This window comes from Solanum pennellii, chromosome 2 (assembly GCF_001406875.1).
Source record: "Solanum pennellii chromosome 2, SPENNV200".
NCBI classification, from domain to species: domain Eukaryota; kingdom Viridiplantae; phylum Streptophyta; class Magnoliopsida; order Solanales; family Solanaceae; genus Solanum; species Solanum pennellii.
The window spans coordinates 32,680,952-32,689,048 of NC_028638.1; the positions used below are offsets into that span (position 1 = coordinate 32,680,952).

The 8,097-nt window shown below is 30.2% G+C and overlaps 1 long non-coding RNA gene across 1 annotated transcript; it reads right to left on the reverse strand.

Annotated features, from left to right (window-relative positions):
- Positions 1 to 4,241: 4,241 nt before the first annotated feature.
- Positions 4,242 to 5,286, reverse strand: LOC107009522. Its single transcript, XR_001455422.2, has 2 exons — positions 5,082 to 5,286; positions 4,242 to 4,575 (listed from the first exon to the last, which is right to left on the reverse strand). It is a non-coding gene; the product is annotated as an uncharacterized LOC107009522 (long non-coding RNA).
- Between the last annotated feature and the right edge of the window lie 2,811 nt (positions 5,287 to 8,097).

Genomic DNA, 8,097 nt, shown 5'->3' on the forward strand with positions numbered 1-8,097 from the left:
ACACACAAAATATACAATATTATATATATATATATATATATATATATATATATATATATAAATAAATATAAGTGACTACATTTTATGGTAGCTAAAATAGTTTTTATACAATGACATCATATCAAAATAAAAGACAATTTTCCTTTTAAAGTTTGATACTGTCTTTATACATGATGCGGATACTCCTAATTCTTTTTGTAAAATGAATTAGTAAATTCAAATATGAAGATACATATAAAGAATCATTATAGAATTATAAAAAACTACGAAATATTATTTCAATACCAATCACATGATACCAGGAAGGCATACTACAAGATATTATTTTATAACTTCCTCCAAATACACAAATAACATCGCATTTATCTATATCCGTAAACAATTATAATTAGAGTACATTATAAGAATAAATCAATTAATGAAAGTTTGAAAATCAGTCTTTCAAAGAAACCAACTTCCTCCTTTTCATAGCTCACGAATTTTCGCTACCACTCCTTACGGAGATAGTGATCTTCATATATCATCCAATGAATATTAAATGTTGCATGTAAATTAATATGACAATTATTCAATTCCAGCATGTATCAACTCTACATGTTTCTCCATTTCTCATTTTCTTTAGTTCATGCGAAAGGAAATATTTAAGGGAAAAGAAAAAAACTTATAAGGAAGGTCAGATGCTCAACTAAAGAAACAAAACTTAAGGAAATGGTAATCATTTGTTACCTTTATATAGTGCTTTTTTATGTTCTTTGAAATTCCTTTTGACATAATACTACTAATTAACCTACACTTAAATACTTAATGAACTATTCAAATTCTAATCACTATTATATTAACAAAGATTGATTACTAATTTAAAAGTTTTAGAATTTGATAAGTCAAGTTAAGAAAATAAAAAGACAAATTATAGGAATTGTAAGAGTTAGGTAAAATAATGCATGATGTGTTAATTTAAAGCAATCAATCATGTATGACTCTGGACATTGAAGTACCACTTTTCCACTTCCAAATCCCATTCACTTTGTGTAATTGAAAAATTAATTAATTAAATTTTATTTAAATTTTACTTAAGGTGTGCAAAATAATATTTTACTATGAATAATAATAATAATAATAATTCAATTGTGAGACGTTAATAGATATTAAATATTGTAATAATATGTTGTATAAAAATTCGGTTATGAATACAAATTTATATTAGAGAAAACTTATTGAGAATTCTAATATTTGACAAATTGAATATTTCATAACATGTTAATTTATGGTAGGAATAAAATGGTAATCGAATTTTGAAGTTAAAAGTTTTCTACTTATAGGAATTAATCAAAGAAAATTTAATAGTCATTACTATTTTAATTAAACTTATTATAATATTTTAATTTATAAGAGGATAAAATCGTAATATAACTTTTGACTTGAATTGTTCGATGATGATGATATGATGATTCTTGTTCTTTGCTTTAATAATATTGACGTACCAAGGAATGGAAAATAAAATGTATTTTTGGTAAACAAGCTCATAATTTGGGTAGAAGTTTGATTGTAGAGTCCAACTTACCTTCTACTACTTGGAGAGTTGCTTTAAATTAGAGTTAGGCTTAAATTGTAAAGCATCAGGCTGATTATAAAAATAAAAAACGTAGCTCCAGCAACATGGATGGCGGCTCAAAAATCCCCTTTTTGCCGGTAGATATTGTCAACTCGATCTTGTTAAAGCTTCAAAAGTTGCTGCAAATCATGGCATTGTTGTGTTGATGACGCGTACTTCATCAAGTCACATCTACGTAACTCATGTGTTGATATTAGTCGCCAAAAAATTGTCTTGGTTCGTTTTATTCTGTCTCCTCTGTCTATAGCATCACATTATTCAATCCTGCAATTGGAAAATACAAACTCATTCCAAATTCTCTGTACATCTCCAATATTTGGTTTTGCCTATGATTTTATTGTAACGCCAGTGCCAAGGGAAAGGCCGATATTACATGAATTGGGTGATGGCGTGGGTGTTTTTACAACTGCTGGCAAGGAACATTTGATTTGAGTGTGTTTAAGTTAATATATGTATGACATATAATACATAAATATACCTTTTAACTTGACTATTAGCGGAATAAGCATTTGTAGAATAGTCATGTAAGTTATCCCAAGATGTACCTAGCTCATCCCTTTGGAATTAGACTATCAAATTTCCAAACGTTGCATTATATATTCATTATTGTTAGACTAGCAGTTTTGATTACGATAGGCTTTTGATGAGTTGAACACAAAGTATATATAACAAACTATCTATCTGCTAGTAGTAAGGGAAGAATCTGGATATTATGGGATCCTCGATTAGATGCAATCTGAGCAACAGAGGTGGAATGTAGATTAGATTTAGCTTCACAGCTATTTTATGCTCTACACACTGTAGCAGATAGAACAAGTTTGTGGGAACAATTAAGGAGTATACATGACAACCAACAGTTGCTATAGGAGACTATAATACTTTTCACATAGTAGAATGGTGGGGTTTCTTGTGCACAGATAAGAGATTTTCATGAGCATTTCAGGTATACAAGTATGACAATTCTGTGTGTTGGGCAGAAGGACAAGGCAGTGTGTGGGACTTGACGATGGCAAAGCAAAGGCATTCACATGGATTGCTGAAATATTCTTAGTGTTGGAACACAGCTGAAGTATTCAAAGTGTTGGAACAAGGCTGAAGTATTCTAAGTGTTGGAATATAGGCTGAAATATTCTAAGTGTTAGAATATTGTTATTTCGTTTAGATAAAAATGTAATTCGATATTAGATTTTATCTGTTAGAAATATAATTTTTGGAAGCTTAGTTTAAATCCTGTGATGACAAGTGTTGGACAGGTGTCGCATGTAACAAAAAATTTATATGGGTGGAAATTTCGTTTAAGGCTGAGGAGATTGATTCTAGCCTTAGAAGAATTCGTGAAGCTTTTTTCCTTGTATTGATTTTAAGATTAATAAAGATTGGGATGAATTCGTCCTGTACTTAGTAAAACACGTGAATGAAGTGTTGCAGACTATGTAATTCTACACAACAAAGTCACTTCTGATTTTGCACTGTAACACGATGAATGGTGATCATTATAAAACTAATTTCTTCCAGCACTATTTGAGTGTCTTGTTTTGGAGAAGTGTGTGATGTTGAAAGTGACAACATTGAACACCTATTCTTCAACTGTTGTTACAAAGATCAGATGGGTACAAAGGAAAATTACGAGAAGCTCGCATATCTCTTGTGTGTATTACATCAAGAGAGGAACCAGGAGATTATAACAAGTTGTGATCTATTATCCAACAAGTTCACATAAGAGGAAAAGAAGAAGATGATATTCTTGAGTTTTAGAACTTTAGGTTAGCCTCTGTAATTTTTAATGATGACAAACTAATTAATCTCATATATAGGACGAAGTAAAAAAAAAACTGCAAGAAAACTTGTTCCTCAACTAAACAATTTAGATACTGAGTCACAGTTTATGTGATTGTTTGTTCATGTGATCGATCTCATGAGTACTGAGTATGTTACATTTGGCTTTCTAAATAACATTTTACATCCAACTGGTAGATGTTGTACAACTTTAAACTATACCTTATCCTTAATAATACCTCCATCTGCGGGCGGAGCCAGAAATTCTATGAAGGGTGTCCAAAAAAGAGGGAAAAAAATTGTGGCTAGAGGGAATTTGAACACATAGGGCTCTTTCAAGGCATCTAAGACCATTGGGCTACAACATGTTTTTGTTAATGGTGTCCAAAATATGTTATTTGATCACTTTGTGTATCATTTTACTTATATATACGGTATTATTTTCCGATGAAGGGTGTCCAATTGGACATCCTCACTAAAGTGTATCTACACCTCAGTACGATAAACACGTTTAGAACCCTTGAGATATATATTTGAGTGATCTTTTCCTGTACAATTTATCAACTAAGTTCATGTGTATATACAACTTGTTGCAACATTTATTTTTCATCTTTTCTAGCTTCCGTTGGTTGACGAGAGGGAGTTAGTTGGATGGTAAGCACTCCTCACTTCTAATTCAAAGGTTGCGAGTTCGAGTCACCAAAGGAGCAAAAGGGGTGGGAGCTGGGAGACAAAAAAAAAAAAAACTTCTGTTAGTCAGTATGGTTTCTGTTTAAAATTTAGTGGAGTGATCAAGAATATATAGTAGCATGTAATATTATATATAGATAGAAATTGCAAAGCAATCAACTAATATGTTGCCTAAAAGAGTAGTAATGTATAACTCTTTCCTTGTTAATGAATGTGGTTACAACATGTCTGATCTGGATTTACATAAAATCATCAAGAAGAAGAGATGATGTTTTTCTTGTAGCATTTACTTTTTAACCATTTGATACCTACACAAGTGCCATTCTTCATCTTTTTAACACTAGCCAATGCCACTGCTTTAGCTTTCCCAAGTCCACTGCTTTTCTTGTTACTATCATTCTCTTTCTTACTAATTTCCTCTTCATCCATAGCACCAAATCCTCCTGTCCCCCATTGATCTGCCCAACTTGGTGCCTCTGTACCCATTAATCCGCGCCCTTTCAAAAACAAACAAACAAAAATGTAAATAATAACAAATATAAAATTCTCACCAGAGGACAGAGTGTGGTTGGAGTCTTTATTCTATGTGTATCACTAAAACAGAGTGTTTTCGACACAAAACATTAGGTAAAATGTGCAAACAAAGTACAAAAATCTCAAAAAATGATTTACATCTCAACTCATAATCTCAAAAGTACTTAAAGAAAAAAGTACAACAAGTTTAGTACCTTAGATACTGAATACATCAAAGTTTAAATCTGGATTCCACATTTAAATTTCACCAAGAATATTTATGAAGAAAGGATGAAAGATAAATATCTCGAATATCCAGTTAGTTCAGAAAGAAATGATCAACACATCAAATATTGTTTTTTCTCATAGCAAAGTGTTGCCTAACATTTTTGGCACAGTCAAATAGGTCCATATCATCCTACGCTCAACAAATACGCTACTAACTGACCTCGAATCACAAAAAATCGATCAATAATGGATTGTGACTTACCTGTTTAGGGTCTTAACAGTGGTTGAGCTTGGAACTGATAGTTTGAAATAATGGAGGAGCTAACTAAGTATGGTTAAGTAGGAGGCTAAGGAAAAATATTAAGCTTTGATATGTTGTCAGGCTGCATGTGTGATAGGCTGTCTCTCAAACTTGTCTCTTCCTTTTAAAAAAGAGTAGCCAGCTCATAACTTGCCTTCTTGTGAAGCAAGTTTGTTGGCATCATTACTTTATTCTTCAAATGAATACCTACTCACCTTATGAATGGTTAACTTGTCAATTTTTTGGCAACCAATTGTGTACCAAAGGAGAAAGTGGAGTAGAAGGGTGCAGTTAACCAAAGATAGGCTGATGGTTCATTGCTTTAACATAATGCTCCATCTCTCTATTTCAATTTATTTGTCTCATTTTGATATGACACAAAAATTTAAGAGACGTAAGACAAATCAAATCTCGATATCTCAGATATTCCACAAATTAAACTTATGGAATATTTATAAAGATATCAAATTAAATCATCTTAATTCGAGAAATATGTCACTAACAACCCTCGAATTATGTATTTTGAGATATGTGTCAATAACGGCCCTCAAATTATGTAGCAAATCAGAACGACCCTCAAATTATATAGATCAACTACTCCAAATCATCCTAGTTTGAGACATACACCACTAACAACCCTCAATTATGTAGATCATGTTCAAATCATCCTAAATCGAGAAAAACGACATAAACGGCCCTCAAATTATGGATAAATATCTTATGAGAGAAGAATCAAGAGTCCAAATCATCCTAAGTCGAGAAATACGCCACCAACGACGACCCTTAAATTATGTATAGATAAATATCTTATGAGAAAAGTATTAAAAAATCAAGGGAAAAGGGTATGATATACCCCTAAACTTTGTCATTTAGAGCTGATATACCCCTTGTTATGAAAGTGGCTCATATATACCCCTACTTGTAAACAAATGGCTCACATATACTCTTTTCCTCTAACGGGAAATGAAAAAATTATAATTTTCAATCTAAATCTTTATTATTTTTTTCTAAAAAATATAATCCCATATGAGTAAATTTAATCCTCGTCAAACATATTTTTTTGACTTTTTTTTATTTCAATAACTAATTTATAATTATTATTTTGATAATCAAATTTATTTATGTTTCACTAATATTCTTGTAAAAACTTATTGTAGATGACCAAATTTTTTTTCGAATACGAAATTAAATTACAATACACACAAAAAAATAGTTTAATATTTTTTTCTTTAAACTAAGGAATGATAGGAAAAAATAAAATAAGAATAAGAAACTCAAATAATTATAATAAAAGAAGTCAAAAAATAATTTATGTATGAAAAAAATTAAAATGTACCTTGAACTTTTATAGAAGAATCATATATACCACTAAATAATTTTTTTTTAAAATTATAAGTAATAAATATAAATTTAAAACTAATTATTTAAAATTCCGTTAAATGAAGGGTATATTTGAGCCATTTTGTAACGGCAGGGGTATATGTGAGCCGTTTGTATAACGGTAAGGGTATATATGAGCCACTTTTATAACGAGGGGTATATCAGCTCCAAATGACAAAGTTGAGGGATATATCAGACTCTTTTCCCAAAAATCAATTAAATTGTACTCGTAATTTTGATGAATAAATTATGTTTCTTAAAAAAAAATTAAAAATAAGACAAACAAATTAAAGGAATATCCAATAAATGAGTTTTGGCTAGAAGTGAAGATGTGCTAGTACATGTATCAGATCATAGAAGTAATGGAAATGCTATAGAGAGAAGCATTTAGGATACAAAGAAAGAACAAAAACTTATAATACCAAATTGATAAATAAATGTTACTACCTCCGTATACTTTTAGTTGTTATGATTTCTTCTTTTAAAGTTAAATTATAAGAACTTTGACTAACATTTTATGATGTATTTTTTATCATATTAATATGCAAAAAATTGTAACTTATATTACTTTGACTAACATTTATTTTGAGATCATTACTTAATGTAAATCATAACTTCATATATATGAAAGTAAATAAAATGAAACACACCTTGTGAAGTTTTTTACCACTATTAATCTTCACATTCACTTGTCATGCCTTGTGCAAGAGAGAGTGAATAAAGAAGAATAGATCATTGCTTTGTCTAATTTAGGAAGATAAGAAGTTGGCAGAATGTCTCTTAATTGATTGCTGAAATCATTTAAATAAACAAGATTTTTAACCCCAATGGTTTTGCCAAAATTTAAAGGGATTAATTACTATAGTAAAAAAACACACAACATATAAATGGAAAAACAAGGAAAAATATATTTTCAAAAGAAGATTGATGGAATTCCTAGTTAATGAGAGTGTCACATCATCTTGTTCATGATCAACTTTATTTTTGTGCGTAGAAAACTACAAATTGTTTTTGGTGTTCACATATATAGTTGCAAAAATGTCTTGGTACGTTGGGGTTATTTTCAACTCTACCAATAGCATTTTCTTCATCTACTAGGGTTTTATTCATTTCATATAATTATGTACAACTCCCTCAAATCAAAATTGTAACCCTTTTTTGTTGAAGATGAACGAAAATGCTCAATTCCCACTACTTGCCTTGCAGTCTTATGCCAAATATAAGTCTTCTAACTAAATAACATATAGAATTTCATTTAATTATTTCATTAATTTAGCAAATGATTGTATACATAAAAATCCAATTGAACTTGGCAGCACAACTTATTTTACAACTTAAATTACATGGGCGTTTAAATATCTCATAACATCTTTGAAGTGATGTCACTCCTAGTACTACAATATCAATCTCACAGTGACAAGTCTATTATGCAGGCGCCATTTCACTATCACATCAGCGCCATATCATTGTCACGTCAACGCCACTTTGAAAATTATTTAAATATGGGTAACTATATTTACCCATATTATATTAGAGATCTTGTTAAAACCTTTAAAAACCTTTAAAAACAAAAAAAATTTAATTTCTTTATCACTTC